Source organism: Mauremys reevesii, linkage group 14 (assembly GCF_016161935.1).
Source record: "Mauremys reevesii isolate NIE-2019 linkage group 14, ASM1616193v1, whole genome shotgun sequence".
Lineage (NCBI taxonomy): Eukaryota > Metazoa > Chordata > Testudines > Geoemydidae > Mauremys > Mauremys reevesii.
In genome coordinates this window covers 44,097,235-44,119,675 of record NC_052636.1, presented here as the reverse complement: position 1 = coordinate 44,119,675, position 22,441 = coordinate 44,097,235, and the positions used below count along the sequence as shown (strand labels likewise).

The following is a 22,441-nucleotide window of genomic DNA, read 5'->3' as shown; positions in this document are numbered from 1 at the left end:
GTGCAAACCAATGCAGCCTTAACATGTCATTTGCATCCTCAAGCCTTGTCCCTGTGGCAGGATCTCAAGGACAGACAGAAATGTTACCCGGTGTCAGGAGGAGAGAGGAAAGCACTTCCCCTCGTGTATTTCCCCAGGCTGTTGTGCAAGGCAGCAGAGGCGCTTTAGGGCATTTTCTGTCACTGATTTTTTTCATGTTGGTGTGGGAGGAAAGACTTAGACCTGCCCACTTTGTGACCCTGTGAATGTGAAGTGAGCAGATGATGAGTTAACAATGATGCTGTTGCATAGGATTTGATTGGAACCAGAAAACAAAAAGCCCTTAAAGTGGAACTCTTGGGTGAATAGAATGAGCTGATTTGTATTCAATCTTTGAAGGCAATAGACTGTTACATTGGGCAGAACAGCCTGGTTTGGCTGGTTCATGGGTTGGCTGCATTCCCTGATAAATTGCAGAGTGTTCAGAGAAGAGCCACAGGAATGATTAAAGGCTTGAGCAGGGAGAGGAGTTTAAAAGAAACCGAACCTTCCCTGCTCCTGCCGGCTGTGACTGCTGAGGACATTTTCCTTCTCTACTCCAGGGTCTCTCTTCTGCCAGATTCTCAGCAAGTCAGGCCCCCTGCAGACTATGGCAGAGCAGTTTGGTATTAAGCTGCAGGACTCACAATGTAAGAGTGCAGCTGCTGTAGCACCTTGACTGACCATGGGCTAAATCCTGCAGCCCTGGCAGCCCAGGATAACCTCCCACTGGTGGTGATGGGAATTTAGCCTTTGTAACGATCTGCTAGTACCTGAGGTCTCAGATGTGAATTAAACTGGGGGCAGACACAGCTCTGTCCAAACAAGTGAAGGATGTAAGTGAAAGAGCAAAGCTGGCCCTGGGGAGCTGCTGCAGTCCCATCACCACAGCTGGAAGGGATCAGATGGAAAACACCTGGAGCAGCACCGAGAAAAGGAAGTTTGTCAGTGAGATCAGTAGCAATAAATGTGAACTGAAGAAGTGCTTTCTCCTCTGTGCCGACAGGTTTGAATTGAGTTACTTTACTATGCGATAAAGCTTTACAATATCCTGCTCTAATTTCAGGATGGGTCTGTAACCATAATTAGTCTCTGTAGAAGTGGGACTTTCAAAATTCCCAAGGAATTTAAGGGGTGGGGTTCACGGTTGGTCACCTGAGGGAGTGCAGTAGAGTTCAAACCAAAGACCAGAGAGGCGAGAACAGGGATTGTGGGACACCTCCCGGAGGCCAATCACAGCACTGTAATCGATCAGGGTGTCTACAATGGTACCGTGGCGCTGTAGCCCCGGGGCAGAAAGCTGTACGCCTCTCGTTGGGAATCCCTCTGATTTACCGTTTTTACAGAGGGTGAAATGACAATTTTTCCTATCCCTGCCCTGTTCCTGCTCTTTGTTATAGTTCAATATATTTTAAGTGAGAAAAATGGTAGTAAAATATCTGCTCTCCAACACAAGTTGAAGCAACATCAGAGCAACTGGGAATGAAACAATTTATTTCCAAAAAGGGAACTCGATGACTAACAATGGCTTTGAAATGGGGGAACAGTATAACCGTGATGCTCAGGGTTTGTTTAGACTAGGAAAAGTGATGGAATTTAGGTCAGTTGAAGGGGAAAGCTAATGCCAACCACTGCACCTGGGCATCTGTTCTACAACTATAATTGTCTTTTTACATCAAGATCATTAACTTGAGCAGCCAATCCCATGTACAGCCCTAGTGGATGTCAGGCACAGATAGATTTTGCCTCAGTGTACCTTGTTGGGATCAAACCTCCAGGAGCTGATGAACATTCCTGGCTCAAAAGGAAAGGAGTTGATAGAAAAGATCACAGGACTGACCCCAAAGAAGGGTGAGCTGCAAAAGGCAGAAGCAGGTAACTCATCTGGGGGAGCTGAGAGACTACGGTGAAGATGGTGCGAAAATCACAATGTGGGAATTAGGAAATGTGATTTTTTTTTTTAAATTTTGCCCAGCCCTAGTCAAGGGATTTATTACAGTTCTCTCTCATGTGGATTTTCTGATGTCTGATAAGGTGTGAGCTCCGACTGAAGCTTTTCCCGCACTCAGCGCACGTGTAGGGCGTCTCCCCTGTGTGGATTCTCTGATGTCTGATAAGGAGAGAGCTCTGCCCGAAGCTTTTCCCGCACTCAGAGCACGTGTAGGGCGTCTCCCCTGTGTGGATTCTCTGATGTCTGATAAGGGCAGAGCTCCGATTGAAGCTTTTCCCGCACTCAGCACACGTGTAGGGCGTTTCCCCTGTGTGGATTCTCTGATGTCTGATAAGGTCCGAGTTCTGACTGAAGCTTTTCCCGCACTCAGAGCACGTGTAGGGCGTCTCCCCTGTGTGGATTCTCCCATGTCTGATAAGGGCAGAGCTCCAATTGAAGCTTTTCCCGCACTCATGGCACATGTGGCGTCTCTCTTCCAAGTTGATTCTGTCACTTGTTATAAGGTCTGAGTGGCTACTAAAGTTTCCCTCTGGCCTCTGCTGAGTCTCACAGGCTTTTGTTTTTTCTGGGAGTGCATAACTCCCGGAAACATTCCCTTTGGATCTTCCTGATAAAGTTCCATGTGGTTCTCCTTGCTCAGCATCTTGCTGATGGGGTTTCTCCTCCTCATTCTCACTCACCATCCCATCACCTGATGGGAGACAGAGAGAATCCAGACACAGGTCACTCCCTTTGCCGGAAAGAAAGAAAATCTCAGAGAGAGGAATGGAAAAAGGGATGAACAATCCAAAATATGTGTGGGAGAGATCAAACCTATCAGGTGCTGATTTTCCCCAAACCCTTCCACAGAGGAGAGAGGAAGGGATCAGTTTTGGTCTGCATCTCATAAGAACACTCGGGGGAAAGCGAGACTGGGCAGGGACCTGCTGCCAGTTGTCAGTCAGAATAGGAGGGAAGCCATGAGTGACATCTGCCATAATGATTCCACATCTGTAGGGAACAATCCTGAACTTGGAGAGCTCACAGGATCTTTGTAGGGCATCCCAAATGTTTCCTGCATTCCCGCACAGTTTTTGAGCTGGTTTAACCAATTCCTCACCTGTGAAGGCAGCTCTTGGAAGCACTTCTTTCTCAGAGCCCTGGAGGTCTGGGACCCACGGCTCTTCCCCTCGTTCCAGCTGCGAGATCACATCAGGTTTGGAATTTGGAAACCCTACTGCAGGTAAAGAAAACGAGGGAGGTCAGTGGAATTTGTGGGATACTTGTCACAAAGAATAGTCCATGGTTTTAACCCCCAGCTCATTTTTAAGCAGTAACATCCCAAGGCCAACTTCCTTGGCTCAAAGTGGCAGGAGAGTTATTATTATTATAAATCATATGCATTACCTTAGTGCCTAAGGACCAACTAACAGTGGGTACCCATTGTGCTTGGCAAAGTACAAACAGAGAACAGTAGATGGCCCATGCCCTGAAGAATTTACAATCTGAATAGACAAGACAGACACAGAATGGGGGAAGGGGTAGAACCCACTGTTAGAATAGAGATATTCAGGCCTGCCTGTAAAGTCTATAGTTTAAGAACTTAGGTGTACTTTTATCACTTAGCTACTTACAGGAGTATGAAAACAAAGAATCAAAATCACTGTCTGTATTTGTAAGGGCCTTCTCTCACTAGGATAGGCTGAGCCCTTGTTCTTAGGCTAAGGCCTTTGGCTAAGCAGCAGGGGCAGCCATAAGCTGGGAAGCGAAGGGTCACATCCTCACATCCCAAACCAGTCACACTGAAAAAGACGGTTACTCACCGTTGTAACTGTTGTTCTTTGAGATGTGTTGCTCATATCCATTCCAGTTAGGTGCGCGCACGCCGCGTGCACGCTCGTCGGAAGTTTTTTACCCTAGCAACACTCGGTGGGTCGGCTGGGCGCCCCCTGGAGTGGCGCCACTATAGCACCGGATATATACCCCTGCCGACCCGTCCACTCCTCAGTTCCTTCTTGCCGGCTACTCTGACAATGGGGAAGGAGGGCGGGTTTGGAATGGATATGAGCAACACATCTCGAAGAACGACAGTTACAATGGTGAGTAACCGTCTTTTCTTCTTCGAGTGCTTGCTCATATCCATTCCAGTTAGGTGATTCCCAAGCCTTACCTAGGCGGTGGGGTCGGAGTGAGACATCGCAGAATGCAAAACTGCTGAGCCAAAGGCTGCATCGTCTCTGGATTGTTGGACCAATGCATAGTGTGAGGCAAAGGTGTGAATCGATGACCAGGTAGCCGCCCTACATATTTCCTGGATGGGGACATGAGCCAGGAAGGCGGCAGAAGAGGCCTGCGCCCGCGTAGAATGGGCGGTCAGATGTCCAGCGGGAACGTGAGCCAGTTCGTAGCACGATCGGATGCAGGATGTTACCCAAGATGAGATCCGTTGGGAAGAGACTGGCATGCCCTTCATGCGGTCTGCCACCGCTACAAAGAGCTGGGGTGAACGCCGGAAGGGTTTTGTTCGCTCTATATAAAAGGCAAGAGCCCTACGGACATCCAAGGTATGTAGCTGTTGTTCCCGGCGCGATGAGTGTGGCTTTGGGAAAAAAACTGGGAGGAAGATGTCTTGATTGACATAAAAAGCAGACATCACCTTAGGGAGGAAAGAGGGGTGTGGCCGCAGGTGTACCTTGTCCTTATGGAAGACCGTATAAGGGGGATCAGCCGTCAAGGCACGGAGCTCTGAAACTTGCCTCTCCGAGGTGATAGTGACGTGGAAAGCCGTCTTCCACGAAAGGTAGAGCAGGGAACAGGTGGCCATAGGCTCGAAGGGGGCTCCCATAAGCTTGGTCAACACCAGGTTTAGATCCCAGGTGGGGGCTGGGCGATGGACTTGGGGGTACAACAGTTCCAGTCCCTTAAGGAACCTGGAAACCATGGGGTGAGAGAAAATTGAACGGCCCCTTTCGCCTGGGTGGAAGGGGAAATAGCTGCCAGATTAACCTTTTATGGAAGAGACCGCTAGGCCCTGCTCTTTGAGGGACCAGAGGTAATCCAGGATAGTAGGGATGGAAACCTGTCCTGGGACCAAGTTATTCTGATCGCACTGGTGCGAGAAACGCTTCCACTTAGCGAGATAAGTCGTCCTAGTGGAAGGCTTCCTACTTCCCAAGAGGACCTGTTGTACGGAAGCAGAGCAGCACAACTCCGATTGGTTCAACCACGCAGGAGCCATGCAGTGAGATGAAGGGTTTGGGTGGTGCAGGTTTGGGTGGTGAAGTCTGCCGAAGTCCTGTGTTATGAGATCCGGCCACAGTGGCAGGGGAATCCGATCCACCACTGAGAGGTCGAACAACAGGGTGTACCAGTGCTGCCTCGGCCATGCTGGAGCAATGACGATCAAGTTGGCTCTGTCCCTGCGGAGTTTGAGCAGGACTCTGTGAACGAAGGGAAATGGCGGGAAGGCATAACATAGGTGCCTTGTCCATGGGAGGAGGAACGCGTCTGAGAGGGAGCCCGGGGAGCATCCTTGGAAGGAGCAGAACACCTGGCATTTCCTGTTCCCTCGGGAGGCAAAGAGGTCTATGCAGGGAAAGCCCCACCTCTGGAAGACGGAATAGATGACGTCGGGATGGATTGACCACTCGTGAGACAGGAAGGACCTGCTGAGGCGATCTGCCAGAGTGTTCTGGACTCCTGGGAGAAAAGACGCTACCAAATCGATTGAGTGGGCTATGCAAAAGTCCCACAGGTGAGTGGCTTCTTGACAAAGTAGGGAGGAGCGCGCCCCGCCCTGCTTGTTTATGTAAAACATGGTTGTTGTGCTGTCCGTGAACACGGATACACAGCGGCCTTGTAGATGGACCCGAAACACCTGGCATGCTAGACGGACTGCCCTCAGCTCCTGCACATTGATATGCAGGTCAGCTCCTGGGGCAACCAGAGGCCTTGAGTGTGAAGGTTCCCGAGGTGGGCACCCCAACTCAGAGATGATGCGTCTGTGGTTAGTGCCACCGAGGGCTGAGGAGAGTGGAACGGCATCCCTGCGCAAACTACAGTGGGGTCCAGCCACCAGGTGAGGGAATCGAGAACCGTCCTGGGGATAGTGATCACCGAGTCTATATTGTCTCTGTGTGGACGGTATAGAGAAGCAAGCCAGGTTTGGAAGCACCGAAGTCGCAGCCTCGCGTACTTGGTCACAAAGGTGCAGGACGCCATGTGACCTAATAGACCGAGGCAGGTGCGCACCGACGTTGCCGGGAAGGATTGAAAACTTCGAATGATCGAAGACATTGCCTGAAACCGTGGCACAGGAAGGCAGGCCCTGGCCAGATTGGAGTCCAGAACTGCTCCAATAAAGTCTATTCTCTGCGTTGGAGTCAGGGTAGACTTTTCTACATTGATTATGAGGCCGAGCCTCCCAAAGAGGTCTTTGACGACACACAGGTGCTGTGATACTTGCAACTGGGAAGTCCCTCGAATGAGCCAATCGTCGAGGTACGGGTAGATGTGTATTCGACGGTGGAGGGAGGCAGCTACTACGGCCATACATTTGGTGAAGACTCTCGGGGCCACGGAAAGACCAAAGGGAAGCACCGTGAACTGGAAGTGCTGTTGGTTGACCACAAAACGGAGATACCGTCTGTGCGGCGGGTAAATGGCACTGTGGAAATACGCATCCTTCATATCGAGGGCGGCATACCAGTCTCCCGGATCCAGGGATGGGATGATAGTCCCCAGGGATACCATGCGGAACTTGAGCTTTATCATGAATTTGTTGAGTTCTCGCAGGTCCAGGATCGGTCGTAGACCACCCTTTGCCTTGGGGATCAAAAAGTAGCGGGAATAGAACCCCTTGCCCCTCATGTCCTCTGGCACCTCCTCTATGGCTCCCAGATTTAGGAGCGCATGGACCTCTTGTAAGAGGAATTGCTTGTGAGAGGGGTCCCTGAAGAGGGAAGGGTAGGGAGGGTGGGATGGGGGTGGAGAAATAAATTGGAGGTGGTATCCTGTTTCCACCGTGCAGAGGACCCAACGGTCGGAGGTCAGCTGGGACCAAACAGGGAGGAAATGGGAGAGGCGGTTGAAAAAGGAGGGAGAAGGATCCGGCAGGGAAACTGGTGGGCCATCCTCGGACGTCCCATCAAAAGTTTTGTTTTGGCCCCGTAGGTGGTTTAGGGGGCGCTTGACTTTGGTTTCCCTGAGGGCCAGACTGTCTCCGCTGATACCCCCTGCCGCGCCATGTGGTCATATCCTGACACGGCCTAGGCTGGTTATAAGGGTGGTATGGTTGGGGTGTGAAGGACCTGCGTTGGGTCACCGGCATGTGCATACCCAACGAGTGCATTATGACTCAATTGTCCTTGAGGCTCTGCAACCTGGGGTCGGTTTTGTCCGAGAAAAGGCCCTGGCCCTCAAAAGTCAAATCCTGAATTGTCTGCTGCTATTCTGGGGGAAGGCCTGAAGCTTGTAGCCAGGAGATGCGTCTCATCGTTACCCCGGATGCAAGCGTTCTGGCTGCCGAGTCCGCTGCATCCAGAGAGGCCTGGAGAAAAGTTCTCGCCACTTTTTTACCCTCCTCTAGTAGGGCTGTAAACTCTGCGTGGGACTCCTGGGGAAGGAGTTCTGTAACCCGCGTTCATTCACGGATTGGACAACCAGGGAGCAGGGAGGTGGGTGGGTGTAGAGATATTCATACCCCTTGGAGGGGACCATATATTTTCTCTCTACTCCCCTAGGTGTAGGTGTAATAGAAGCTGGGGATTGGCAAATTGTGTCTGCACTGGCTTGAATAGTGCGGATGAACGGGAGAGCCACTCAAAGAGGCGCATCCGCCGATAATATGACTACGACAGGGTCCTCTATTTCAGCAACCTCCTCCACTGGCAAATTCATGTTTTGTGCTACTCTCCGCAAGAGGTCTTGATGGGCCCTGAGATCAATAGGCGGAGGACCAGAGGAGGATGTTCCTGCCACTGCCTCATCAGGAGAGGAGGGAGAGGAGAGGCCCGGTACCAACGGGTCCTGAGGTGGGTCATGGACTGGCGGAGCACCATCTGCATCAGGTGGAATCTCAGGGTCTGCAGATTGAAGTGGATCCTCGTCCGTGCCCGCGGGAGGAGGATGGCTTACAGTCGCTTCAGGAACCCTGTGCTCTGAGGGGCCGGAGCGTTGAGCCACAAGTGAGGCACCTTGGGCCTCGTGATATGCCCACGGAGTCCAAAAGGCCCATTGATGAGGACCTTGCTCCTGGCTTTGTGCCTCTGGATGGTGGCACAGAATATCAGATGCCCAGTCCTGGTGGTAAGAAGCACTCCCAGCCTGGGACGACATTGACATGTGTCTCGAAGGCCACGGCAGGGCCGAGAGACCCTGGTAGGGTACTGCTGTTCCTGACGTTCGGTCCCGGGGCGGTACCGGTCTTGTCGGTGCCACGAACGAGACCGGGACCTTCTACCGTGCCGGTGCCGGGAGGTCGACCGGGATCTTGAGTCCCTGTGCCGGGAGTGACTGCGGGACACACGGTACTGAGATCGGTACCGAGAGTCGGATCGGTATCAGGAGTATCTGTCCGGTGACAGAGATCTTGAAAGTCTCCGCGAGTACGACCGGTACTGCGATGGAGAGCGGTGCCGGGACTGCGAGCGGTGCCGGAATCGGCAGGAGCGGGAACGTCTCCGAGACCGCGACCTGGAAAGACGTCTCTCCGGTGGACCGACGGAAGGAGGCCTTATCAGGGCCAGCTTGCCGATGGATTGGATAACCTGCACCGGCGGTGCCGGGGGTTGAGGCTGCATCGACTCTGTCAGCGCGATGAGCTCTCTTGCCGTTGAGAAGGTCTCCGGCATACAAGGGAGAGTGAGCTCGACCACAGCATGAGCCGGGGAGCTATGTGGCACCAGACTCAATGCGGTACCGGAATTGATGGTGCCGCGCTAGGAGGAGCTGCCAACTGCGGTGCCGGTGTTGGCGGTGCCGCAGCAGTTACCGGGGTCCGACGGATGGACTTTGATGTGTGCTCCTTCTGCGAGGATGGGGTCGGAGCAGTACGTCATTTCCCAGTGGGGGAAAGGGAGCAGTGCCGGGGAGCCGGTGCCGGCAGATGCCGGTGCCGGGAGTCCTTTTTGGTACTGGAGCGATCCGGTGCCGAAGGTGCGCTCCTCACCAATGCGGGTTGGGTGGACGGTGCCGGCACCGCAGGACTAAGGGCTGATTCCATAAGGAGCTGCTTTAGTCGGAAGTCCCGGTCCTTCTTCGTTCTTGGCTTGAACGACTTGCAAATTTGGCACTTATCTGTCAGGTGGGATTCTCCTAAGCATTTTAGGCAGCAGTCATGAGGATCCCCCACCGGCATCGGCTTCTGGCACGCCGAGCAGGGTTTAAATCCCGGTGCCTTGGGCATGAGCCCGCACCGGGTCGGAGGAAAGGGGGCTACTCCCCCAATCCCCCGCTTAACTATATACAGTAACTATGAAAATACGTACTAAAATTAACTATAACTACAAGAACTTGAACTATATACACGATTAAGAGTAAATAACTACGAGAAGTTAGGGATGTGGAGGTCAGCAAAGCCACTCTCCATTGTTCCAACGACCGTCATGGGCGGTAAGAAGGAACTGAGGGGCGGATGGGTCGGCAGGGGTATATATCCGGTGCTATAGCGGCGCTGACCCACCAAGTGTTGCTAGGGTAAAAATCTTCCGACAAGCGTGCACGCGGCACGCGCACACTTACTGGAATGGATATGAGCAAGCACTCAAAGAAGATCGATATTTACCCTGAGGATATGACCCCTGCTAGGGACAATAATGAACTGAGAGACCTCCCAAGGGCTTTGTTAGGCATCCCAGATGTTTCCTTCAGGCACTTACAGATTCTGGGTGGTTTAATGTTTCCTCACCTGTGCAGGGAGATCTCAGGATCTCTCTTTCCTCTGAACCTTGGAGGTCTGGGACGCATGGCTCTTCCCCTTGTTCCAGCTGGGAGATCACATCACGCTGGAAAACTAGAAACCCTGCTCAGATGAAAGAAAACAAAGGACTTCAGTTGATTTCATAAGACTTGGGCATAAAAAAAATTCTATTAATTTAACTTCAGTGCTTAGTGTGACCTGGTGGACCAGGGGCAGTTCTCACTGAAAATGCCAAAGTTAGGGCAGGCTGAAAAAGGGAGAGCAGATGCTCCCAAAAATGGTGGTTAACACTGAAGTTAAACTCACCGACCAGTCACAAACACGGGTTATCGAGAAGCTGAAAAAAGAAATCACACGGCCCCCTTTATTGCATCCCAGTTCTCTGGCTCCTAATCAGCAGCTAGGTCCAGTACAATGAGAGGTTATTTAAAAACTCTGCTCACATAAACAAAGTGTTCCTCTGACCCCAAAGGGTCAGCCACATCACCAGGTCAGTATAGGTTTGGATATTACCCAAAATTCCATCCTTCCAGACAATCCTTTAGCATCTAAACTAAAGGTTTAAAGGAAAGAAAGACAGAAAGAAGTTAAATGGGAAAGCAGTCAGATACATTACAAAATGGATATATCAGGTTCTTAGCAGTATTGGTGAGTTGCTGGCTTGAAAGTCTGTCTGGAACACATCCATAGCTTGGATGGGTCATTCAGTCCTTTGTTCCAGGGTTCAGTTTGTAGAGAAGTTGCTCCAGATGTAGAAAGGGGGATTGAAGACAAAATGGAGATGATGCAGCTGCCCTTTATATTCCTTTTGCCATGTGGCCTGTACTTCCTGTGTCCCAAACACAAGCTTCACAGCATGTGGCATGGAAAAGCGTTGGAGTTCTCATTACACAGGCATACCCCGGCATGTCTTGCTGACTCAATAGGTGTATCCCCTTGGTCCTTTCCGTGGGCTCATTGTACAGCTGATGACCCTCAATGGGCCATCAAACAGGCTAGGCAGTGTTGATGCTAATATGTCTGGGGGTGTCACCCAGAAACACTGCACAAGTCTGGAAATACAGATATACCCTACATATCTATAACTCACAATACAAAGGTGATACAAACATAGAAACAAAATTATCATACGTGGAAAATCATAACATTTTCACTGACACCTGGCATGGCATATCTAGCACGATTCATTGCAATTTTATCTGATTATAATATTATTTTATTATTAATACCAAAGTGTCTCACAATTCCATCCAGTGTCACACTTGGTAAACCAGTGAATTTCCATGACTAGTTCCCCAGGTCCTTGAAGATGCCGAACACTGTGCTTATGAGGGATTGAAATACCCACATATCTGCTGGGAACACACACACAGACACTGTGTCAGTCTATACCCCTGTGTTCTCTCTTCTAGAAAATTATGATCAATTTTGTACACAGTATTGCTTGTGAGGTATCATTTGAAAACGCATAACCTACTGAATATTATCCTCCTGTTAAAATGTGTAGTAACACTGTATGTAAAGTTATGAGATTTTACAGTATGAGATTACTGAAAAAGTTACAATTCTGGGAACACCCACAGACCAGTTCCTCAGAGACAGCAAGGCAAACAGCTGGTCAAACAGCCATTCTCCTGCAGGGGGAAGGTGTGAAGAAGACATTTACATTCCATCACAGGGACCTCTTGAAGCTGTTGTGGAAAACGACCACACGATTGATTTTTAATCAGCTCAGCCTGAGGTTCTTTTCTTGGTTAAAAGTGCTCAGGGGGCGACAGCTATTGGAATACTGTCCCCCTGAGCTAAAAATCACACAAGCCTTTTAAAGCTTAAAACCACAATCAATGGCACATACGCTGCACGTTAATTTCCTTATTTGGAATATATTGCAAAATATGATGCAGGTCAAAAGCAAGCTGAACAATCAGTTTTCCATATTCGGCCTTTCCTGTTATTGTTAGTACACCTGGTGATATGGGAGCAAGACTCTGCATGTCTCAAGAAATGTCACTACCAACCTAGGCCATTTTCACATGCTGGGGTGCAATCCAGACCAGTGAGGATTACAGTGTGTCATCTGTAATCCTGGGTGAGATTCAGTGTTCTGCTGCTGGAGCTCCCAGCCGGCATTCAAGGCCGCACCGAGTGTCTGTGTGATAAGTAACCCTGGACCGGCAGCTCAGACTCCAGCCGCCACCTTGTTACACCCCAAGCACTTTCTGGTTTGGGTAGAGAAGGCTCAGGGTTTGAGAGAAGGCCGGGGGTAGGAAGCTTCTGTTCGCTATGCTGGACCTAACCCCCCAATTTTACTTGAGTAAAGAGGAGATGTTTGACACTGTGTGATACTGCTCCTGTGCTCTGTTCCCAAAGTGTTCTGCAGCAGGGGAGGGTCTCTGGTAGTGTGTGTGTCACTGGCATATTGGGATGATGCTGCCAGGGCCGGCTCTAACAGTTTTGCCACCCCAAGCAAAAAAACAACAACCCCACCCAGCCCCCGCGCTCTCCGCACGACCCCTCCCGGAGCGTCGCACTGCCCAAGTCCCCACCACCCCAGCGTCGCGTCCCCAAGTCCCGCCCCCAGCGCCACGTCGCACCGCCCCAGTCCCCGCCTCCAGCGACGCATTGCCAAACCAAAACAACAAAGACAAACCCCGATCACCGCCCCTCCCAAGGTGCCACCCCAAGCACGTGCTTGGTCGGCTGGTGCCTTGAGCCGGCCCTGGATGCTGCAACAGGACAGAGTAGAGGTGGCATTGTGGGGGTGGCATGAACCTTCACTCTTCATTTCCCCTTCCAGGAACAGAGGAGACAGGAACCCTTACCCAGCGAGGTCACAGTCTCATAATTCTCCTGCATGACATCCCAGTAGAGGGCTCTCTGAGTGGGGTCCAGCAGAGCCCACTCTTCCCTGGTGAAATGCACAGCCACCTCCTCGAAGGTCACCGGCCCCTGAAAGAGCAAGAGTCCAACACTCAGTACCTGCTGCCCGACTCACAACCCCACTATTTGTGGCAGAGAGGAGCGAATCAAATGGAAGCTCTGGGTGGATCGCAGTCAACAGAGTCCCATCCCGACCCCGCTCAGCATATCCAGCAAATACCAGGGTGAGGGGATGAAGAGAGAGCCCCTTGTCTCTCCCAGCAGATCCATCACACACCTACTAGCCACTGACGGATACAGGAGATGGAGCCCCTAGCAGGGTCCAGGGAGAGCTGCCTGGTAGGAAGCCCAATAACCTCCTCATTCGGAGGAGCGGGATATGAAGGGAGAGGCAGCTCCAATAAGCCTGACTCATGGGTGCCCCCTTCAAATCTCACAGCAGCCGCTGGTTAGTGAGCTCAGGCTCCAGCACTAGGAGTCTGGTCAGTTTGACTAGCTCCATGTAGGTGGGCTATTTTCTTTCTTCACAAATTAGGGCATTTCCACCTCCCAACCTCCTGGGTCTGTTCCTAGAATCTAGGCCACTTATTAAATAAATCCCAGCAGGTTTGCCACACCCTGGCCTCCTCCTTTCCCCACGCTGTGAATTTCCTGCCCCGCTCCAACCTCCAAACCAGACTGTGCAAACCTTCACATCTCCGGTGTATTTGCTGATCCTCTCCTCCAGCAGGAACCCACCAGCAACCCCCCGACAATCTCTACCTGAGTTGGCTCCACTGCAGCCATTTCTCTTCCCTGTCCCACGCCAGGCTGGGATGAGCTGGAGCAAAACATGGACGCCATTCTGCAGCCTGTCTGGGGGAGAAGGGCAGTTGTGGGTGTTTCAGAACCGGTTTTAGTTAATTTCACATCAGAATTCCCCCAGGCCCCTTCCCTGCAGACAGACACCCTAGAGTCGGCCATGCTGGGAAATGCTCAATCTGTTTATTACAATGTAGATCTGGCCCCTCCTGCCAGGCGAAGCCCAGACACATTTTTAACCTCCCTTCTCCCTCCCCTCACCCCCTAACAATGTCTCTGAACACAAGGCTAGAAAAGAGCAGAATCAAAGGAGTCACTGTGGGGGATTCCCTCGGACACTGACCCCACGGCAGCCACACCCCAGCAGGGGGAATATGGAGTCAGGAACTGGCTTTTCCTCTGTCTGATCCTTGTTTTGTTCACTGGAAAGTGGTTCTGCCCAGGGATGCAGCAATACATGTGTCTGGGTGGACTAGAGAGCTGGAAATCTCTCCTCTCACATTTCTCCCACTGCCCTTTTCAGTCTCTCCTTCCCCTGTCCTCTCTCCCTGCCCCTCTGGCTGGGAAAGTCCCATTCCTGGGGGCTTTGCTCTCCCAGGGCTGGATTTTCTCCTGGCAATTGCTACTGGGAGGAGAAAGGAGGAGGGGCTGTTTGTGCAGAGTCACTTTCTTGCCAGACCCCAGCACTTTCCCTCAGGTCTTTCAGTTACCTGGAGACTTGGCTCAGAATTTAGTATTAACAGGGCCCAGGGCTGCCCTAGGGCGCTAGGACAAGCTGGAGAAAGTCATCCCCTGGGCCGGGCAGAGAAGCAGCTTTAATTAAGGTCACTTCCCAGCACAGAACCCCACTGGGGGAGCAGCAGCTGCTAAGCCTGGTCTCCCAGATCACAATGGAGGCTGCAGCCTCTGACCCAGGAAGCTGAACCCCAATATCCTGAGCAGAGAGGGACAGAGCGTTTGAGCAGCTTCCCTCCTTTAGCTCTCTGGGGAGAGCAGCTAATGAGAGCCCCTCCTCACAGGGAGAATTGCTGATCTCATTTGCCCCACTGTCCATCCGGAGTCACTCCTTGTCTTTCCATACAGTGACTCTGGATTAACAATGGTCTCAATGAAACCAGAGTTCAGAAAGAATGAGTACAGAACGCTGTGGAAGAGACCATTGTGCGGCAGTGCTGACCCCCTTCCCACCTCCCTCACCCCCCAGATCCAGGACAAGGACTGGACAATGGACTGGACAATCTAGGACAATGGAACTGGAAGTTCCTGCAGTTTTCAAGAGGGGAGAAGAGCAAAAATCTGTGATTTCACCTCACAGTGTCTGATAAGTGGCTAGAAAGTTATCACAGTGATTGGGCCTGGCCGGGGAATGTCGGGTAGTGCTTGGAGCCAGGATTCTGGCATAAGCTAATCAGGGAGAAGAAGCGAGGTCAGGAGCAGCCTCCAGAGCCCCAGCCAGCCCCCACCCCCAGATATTCTCTGGGACCCAGCCCCCAGAGTCCCTGGCCAGGGACCTCAGATACCCCTCAGAGCCCCACCGGCCAGAGAACCCCACCAGACCGTCACTGCCAGGTTGGGAATCCCAAAGGGTTCCCCACCAAGAGACCCCAACACCCAGAGACCCCCAAACGGGACCCCCACTGGGAACTCAGTCCCTCACTGACTGCCTAGGACTCCCCCCCCACCAGCAGGATCTGCCCTGCCCTTTGCCTGGCACCCCCTCCGCCCCCCTGCGGGATCCCCTGATGCTTTACAGGGGCACCCCCTGGCCTAGCACCGGGGCGTCTCCCCCACACACTCTGTGCACTGGGCACGGCAGCGATCCCAGGAGTCTGCAGGGAAGCCCAGACAGAGCCCCTGGCACAGCACCAGGCTCCTCTAACCCCTGTCCCGCCTCCCCAAGAGACGCCACCCCGGCTGTTCTGCAGCCAACAGGCCCCCAGCGATACCCACCTCCAGGACCCACAGCCTCAGGGCTGGACACATCACAGCCACCCCCTGAAACCCCAAATCTCCAGAACCCACCAACCTCACTAGGGTACCCCCTGCCCCGCCACCCAGAGGCCGCCCCCCACAATCCCCTTCAGCTGCTATCTCCCCACACAGCCCCACCCCCACCCAGCAACACTGGTACCTCACAGTGCCTGAGAAGTGGATAGAAAGTGACCACCGCCCCCTGCTGGCCAGTCACACAGGCAGAGGGAGCCCTGGGGGATGTCTCTTGAACTGGAGTATGGAAGGCCTGGAGGGACAAAATAGGTAAGAAACGTCCATGCCTGTCACTAGCAAATAATGGCCACCATGGATCCACCCCAGTGGTGGCTGCATCTTAGCACTGCGGGAAGCAACTCCTCACAGAGGCCATTTGCCATGGGGTTTGGGATACTTCTGGACCCAGACTGCACTCAGAGTGACGTCCTCATCCCGTTCCAGGTGAACAAAAGAAAAGGGTCCAGCCAACTCTCCCGTTACCAGCTGGGAACCACTGATAACCACAGTGGGAGGCCTCTGGCTTTGATGTGTATTAAATATCTGGCTGGTCTCTTTCTTCGGCAAACATTTTAACAGAGGTAAAGGAGGGAACAAATGATTCACAAAGGAGACAGGAAAGATGATCTCTGGGCAATTTAACTCCCTACAACATCCAGGATGGAGAAGAACTCAGGGCAACAGGTTCCCTCGAAGGAAGAAGTTGCTGGGATTTAGAAACACGGGGAACAGCCCCAAACCCGAGAGGATTTTTAACTGACATTTGATAATGACACAGAAAGAGGCAAAACCTGAGCTTTGAGAGCAACGTTCAGAAATGAAAGAGAAAGGGTGGAAATCTGAGAGATTTTGGATCCATTTTGCAAATTATAGAGAGGAAAGTGGAAAATCAGAGGGATTTTATATCAGTTGTTGATAGGAGGTAAAATCTGAGTGTTTCACATCAATATCTGATAAATGAATAAAGAGGAAATGGGCAACATTTGCCAACATTTTATATCCAGGTTCAAGAATCTGAGAAAAGGTGTAAATCTGAGATTTTCTTGGTATTTTATAATTAGAGAGACGGGGAAATCACAGGGCATATTCAATTAGAAATAGACAACTAGAGAGCAGTGGGGCAAACGTTTAGGTTATTTTATATGAATCTTTGAGATTTGCACAGAAAATGTGTCACAAACTGCGTATTTGATAACATGAGAGAAAAACACCAAGATCTGAGGGGATTTTATATTGCTGTTAACGAACTAGTGGAAAAGAGGGACTGTTGGACTGGATTTTATACAACTGTCCAATACATAAACACAAAGTGATGGTTGCCCCACCCCCACCATTCCCATGGGCAGCAGGGAGCCCTTTGAGGAGCTGATTAAAAGGGCAAGGGAGGGGGAGCTGAAAGGTTCCTGGATGAGGGAAGGGGGCAGCAGTGGGGGATGGGCGGGTGACTGGCAACTGATGGTTGGGGACAACTGTGTTGGTAGTTAGGGGGCAACAACTGGGATTGGGAAACGGGGGTCTGGGCAGTCCCCACGGGGGACACGTGCGCCTCCCTTCCAGTGATGAGCTGCGAAAATCTTAACAACCGGTTCCCTATAAAAAGTTCTGATTGAAGAGATGTGCCACAGTATGGATTTTTTTGTACCAATAGGGTTACCATACGTCCGTATTTTCCCGGGAGGAATTTTTAAAATTTACCACCCAGACAGCGATTTAAGAACCTAAAAGCCTGACATCTCTGGGAAAATACAGATGTATGTTAACCCGACCTACAGTTCTTTTTTACAAAGATGGGCCTGAACTAGAACTGAGCTCCATTTCCCATGTGTGGGTCCCCGCCACTCCCTGGGGTGTGCTAGGGTGACCACATGTCCCAATTTTATTGGGACAGTCTCAATTTTGGGGTTATATAGGATCCTATTACCCCTCACCCTCTGTCCTGATTTTTCACACTCACTGTCTGGTCACCCTCGGGTGTGCACAGGTGTGGGTCCCAGCTGCTCCCTGCCCCCCTCATTGAAGCAGGTGTGCAGGGTTAGTGCCCTGGGAACTGCAGGGCACCTGTGGCCATGGGGCTGGCTGCAGACAGGGGCGTGGGGCAGGGCTAGCTGGAGGCAGGGAGTGTGACACGGGGTGGCTGCAACCGGAGGTGGGTGTGGGCTGGTGGTGCAGACTGGCTGGGGGGGGGAATGGGGCTGTGTCTGGGGTCGGGGGTTGGCAGGGGCTGCGGGCAGGGACTGTGGCAGGAGGTAAGGGGGGTGGCAGGGGCTGTGGCAGGACGGATGGCAGGGGCTGGCTCTGGCCCGGGGGTGCAGACGGGGGCTGGGGGGGGGCGGGGGGCGGCAGGGGCGGCGGGGGGGGGAGGGTGGCAGGGGGCCGCTGTGGGCGGGGAGGAGCGGGGGTGCAGACACTCACACAAGGAGCAGCTGGGAGCAGGAGGTGGCTGTAGGCAGGGGCTGCGGGCGATGGGTGCAATGGGGTGGCAGGGCAGGGGTGCAGAAAGGGGCTGGCTGGGGGCAGGGGTGGCAGGGCAGGGGTGCGGCAGGGGCTGGGGCACGGTGGCAGGGGCTGGCTGCAGGTAGGGGTGTAATGGGGGTACCAGGGCAGGGGTGCAGACAGGGGCTGGGGGCAGGGGAGGTGGCAGGGCAGGGGTGCAGACAGGGGCTGGGGGCAGGGAGGGTGGCAGGGCAGGGGTACAGACAGGGGCTGGCTGGGTGCAGGGGTGCAATGAGGTGGCAGGGCAGGGGTGCAGACAGGGGCTGGGGCAGGGGTGCAATAGGGGTAGGGGTGCAGCCAGGAGCTGGGGAGGGTGACAGGGGCTGGCTGCAGCGAGGGGTGCAATGGGGGGCAGGGCAGGGGTGCAGACAGGGGCTGGGGCAGGGCAGGGGTGCAATGGGGGGTGGCAGGGCAGGGGGTGCAGACAGGGGATGGGGCAGGGCAGGGGGTGCAATGGGGGTGGCAGGGCAGGGGTGCAGACAGGGGCTGCAGGCAGGGGTGCAATGGGGTGGAAGGGCAGGGGTGCAGACAGGGGCTGGGGGCAGGGCAGCGGGTGCAATGGGGGGCAGGGCAGGGGGTGCAGACAGGGGCTGGGGGAGGGGGACAGGGGCTGGCTGCGGCGGGGGGGTGCTGGCAGGGGGCTCTGGGCGGGGGAGGGGGAGCAGACACTCACACAGGGGGGGGGGGGCTGGGAGCAGCAGGAGGCAGCCGGGCACCCACCAGGCAGCAGCAGGAGCCCCAGGGCCAGAGCTCCAAAGAGCAGGAGCAGCAGCAGGGCCAGGAGGCAGCTCACGTGGCTCCCGCAGCGCCGCGCCCCCCGGCGGCCGGGAGGAGGAATTGCACCTTCCCAGCCAGAGCCCATCCAAGCGACCCGGCTCCAGCTCCCCCTGCCCCCTTCCCTGCCCTGGCAGAGACCCGGCACCTCCTAGAATATCAGGGCTGGAAGGGACCTCGGGAGGTGTCTAGTCCAACCCCCTGCTCAAAGCAGGACCAATCCCCAACTAAATCCCCAAATGGCCCCCGCAAGGAGTCAGCTCCCAGCCCTGGGTTTAGCAGGCCAGTGCTCCAACCACTGAGCCACCCCACCCCCACTCCAGGGGCAGCCATGGGCTGGGGAATGACTCAGGGCAACAATTTCCCACCTACACAAGGACAAATCGCTGCAGATAAAACGGGTGGGAAAATGCCCCTCACTAGAGAAGATTTTAAACTGACGTTTGAGACTCATGGGGAGAACGGGGGAAATCAGGGGTGGGAGAGCTGATCATTGGAGGATGGGAATCGCCCCAGATTTTATAGCCCCGTGTGAGACACTGAGCGAGAAAAGGGGCAGAACTAGAGAGAATTTGTATCGGGGGCGAGAGGCAAGTGGCACAAACAGGGACAGGATCCAATTAACTCACCTCCCCCCTTCGCCCGCCCGCCACTCCCCCCCCCCCCCGGGAATTTCCGGGCTGCCCAGAGACAGTTCAACCCCCCCCCTGCGTCCCACTGACCTTCCCCTCCTACAACTCCAGCTTCTCCCCTCCCTGCCTGACACCCCCATCTCCCCACACCACAGGATCCCCACCAGGCCCCAGTCTCTGCCCCCAAATCCCACTGGGGCTGAGGCAACTCTGAGGCTTCTCCCAGGTTCCCGGGGCAGAGTCACTTTCCTGCCCAGCCCCAGTGCCCCCGGGTCTCTCACTCCCGGGGCTCCGTGGGAGGCTGGACACCAGGGATGCAGGACGGCAGGAATGGGGGTGACAGGCCTCCTGTGCCTCAGTCTCACGGCGGGACCGAGGGGGCTCGTCGCTCTCCGGCTCGGGAGCGCTGGGAAGACCCGACCGTGGACGGGCCGTCGCTGGGGGGAGACGGCCCCGCGCAGGCGCTGAGCACGTCCTTATATCACTTCTGTGGCGGGAAAAGTGCTGAGGAGATGGAACGCTGAGGGCTGGTTTTGGCGGGAAAAACCGGTTTGGACTGGTTTGAGCCTGTCCCCTGATGGTAAACAAGTCCCCTCTCAGAGATGGAGTCCAGGGGTCAATAGTTCATATGCTCCAGATTGGATCTTATTTTAAAGCCAGTGATTTACTTCATAAACATCTTATTAACCAACTAATGGAACCTATTGAACAGTTCATACTTCTCACACCTCACAATGAGATAAAAAAAAGAACACAGACAAGCCTTGTCAGTAACAGCTAATGTCCCAACTCTGCGCTTGTTGCAGGGCTGCTGCCCAGGTACGGGAACTTCCTGGCACCCCAGCCTCCACAATCACTCAGGCTGCACTTTCTGCATGACTAGGTGCTGGCTGAGGGGGGCGTGGGAATTGGTGGCCTCTGCTGCAGGTGATGGAATCGCGGGTATTTAAAGCCATGGCCTAGAGGAGGGAAATGCCTAACTCCAGAGTCTGCAGCTGCCTAGGGCCAGGGCTGAGGATTTAGAGTCCCTAGTGCAGCCATTGCAAGGTTGAAGCAGGCTCAGCCCTGGCATTGCCACCCCTCCTGCGGCTAGTAGCTGCAGCTGGCTAAGGCTGGCCTCTGGGAACTGGCCCCATGGCTGTAGCCAGAGAAGCTGCAGGTGGCTCTGTGACTACTGGGGCCATTAAGCTAGAGCAGCTAAAGACACTGGAGTTCACCTCAAGGAACAGAGGTCACCAGTAGGACAGGAATGTCAGGGGGAGCAGGGAAAGAGGGAGCAGGTCAGGCTTGCAGAGGGAGCTTCCAGCTGGGTGGGAGCATGTCCAAAGTGGAAAGGAAACAAGCGTGGGGAGAGGTGGTGGTGACCAGGTAGCAGACTAGCATGTAGATGGGAGCAGAGGGAGAGAGGCTGGTGGCTTCAGATTCCCAAGGGCTAAGTCCTGACTTTGGGGAGATGGTGTTTGCAGGTGGCTGGCTCACATGGCAGGATGGGGGCTGAGGGGGGGGATCTGTCAGAACTGATCAGGTATCTGCTGGCTTTAGAACTGAGCTGAGACTAGGACCACATGCCGTGACTGGTGACATGGGGGGTACTGGAGACATGGCTAGAGAAGGTCTGAATGAGGAAGGAGATAAATCTGTGGGAGTTTCCTTGATCACTATGAAAGTTCTGCTCACTGTGGATACTGGTAAACCCACATGGGTGTACAGCTCAATGAGAAAACCCGGGGGCTGAAGGAGCTGTGTAGGGCAATGCATATAGTCATGTAGGAGTGTGTGATCAAAATGAAAAATGTCTCTGAGGTTCAGTACCGGGTTTGCTATGGCACCAATGGCACTGCCCCACCAGGCCCACACTCGGAGCCCACAGTGACTATATAGGGGCCTACAAATATGTTTGGTACCAGGACCCACAGAAGGTTAATCCGGCCCTGATGGCCTGAGCACTATTTCAGCCCCACATTTTTGGGTGGACCTCCCACAGTGGGAGCTGCCTAGCCCTCCCCCGCAACACACACACACACACACACACACACACACACACACCCCTCTTCCCTGTGTTGGGAGTAGAACAGGAGAAAGGACAAAATAAGCAAGAGAAGAAGAGAAAGGAGGGAGGGAGGGATGGAGGAAAAGGGGAAACAAAAAGGACAAACCCTAATGGCCCCAGTGATTCTAAGGGACAAGATCCCAGGTGCACAATAAAATTCTGCCTCTTTAAGCTCGTGTTTTCATGCCTAGAATTCAACTCTCACCAGATGGATCAGACTGAACTGGTTTCAAACCTCCAGGAGGCTCTTACCTTCTAAACAGGGACGGCTGTTTTCTAGTAAAATCACTAAGAGGGAAGGAGAAAACTCGAAAGAGGTTCCTCCTGGCGCTCACGTCCGTGAACCTGAATACTCTCTCAGTCCTCAAAGAGAGACCTGGAGAAGGAGACTTGCTGAAGCAAAGCCACAGGGGTCTCTGAGGTTTCCCTGGCCCCTCGCCCCTGTCCTGCCTGGCTGATGTCAGCATCTCTCTGTGAGGTCACCACCTCCCACCACCTTGGACCAATAGGCTGAGGTCCTGCAAAAGGCCTTTGTGATGTCACTGCCGCACCCCTCCCTTGCTGGGCTAATGTCCTGCCCCTGACCAGGCACTTTGCAGGTTTGAGCTAGTCCCTGGGGATCACCCCACCCAAGGAGCGTTCGTTCTAGGCAGCAAGCCGGCTAGACAGGGAAACAGCAGACGTTGCTCCCAATGCTACACTCAGTTTTTCAGAAATGAGTTGACTTTATGGCCAGATGAGACCATTAGAGCATCTAATCTGACCCCCTGCATATCACAGGCCTCCTGTATGACACAAGAGCTACTTTTGGGGCAAACACATTCCAGAAAGGCATCTAGTCTTCATGAAATGACATCAGGAGATGGTGAATCCACCACTTTCCCTGGTATCTTGTTCCTGTGGTGAATCATCCTCGCTGTTGAATATTTGTGCCTTAGTTGTAATATGAATTTGTCTCT

At 53.5% G+C, this 22,441-nt stretch overlaps 1 pseudogene; it reads right to left on the bottom strand.

Moving 5' to 3' along the window:
* Positions 1–2,031: 2,031 nt before the first annotated feature.
* Positions 2,032–22,441, bottom strand: part of LOC120381757 — a 194,041-nt pseudogene continuing 173,631 nt past the window's right edge.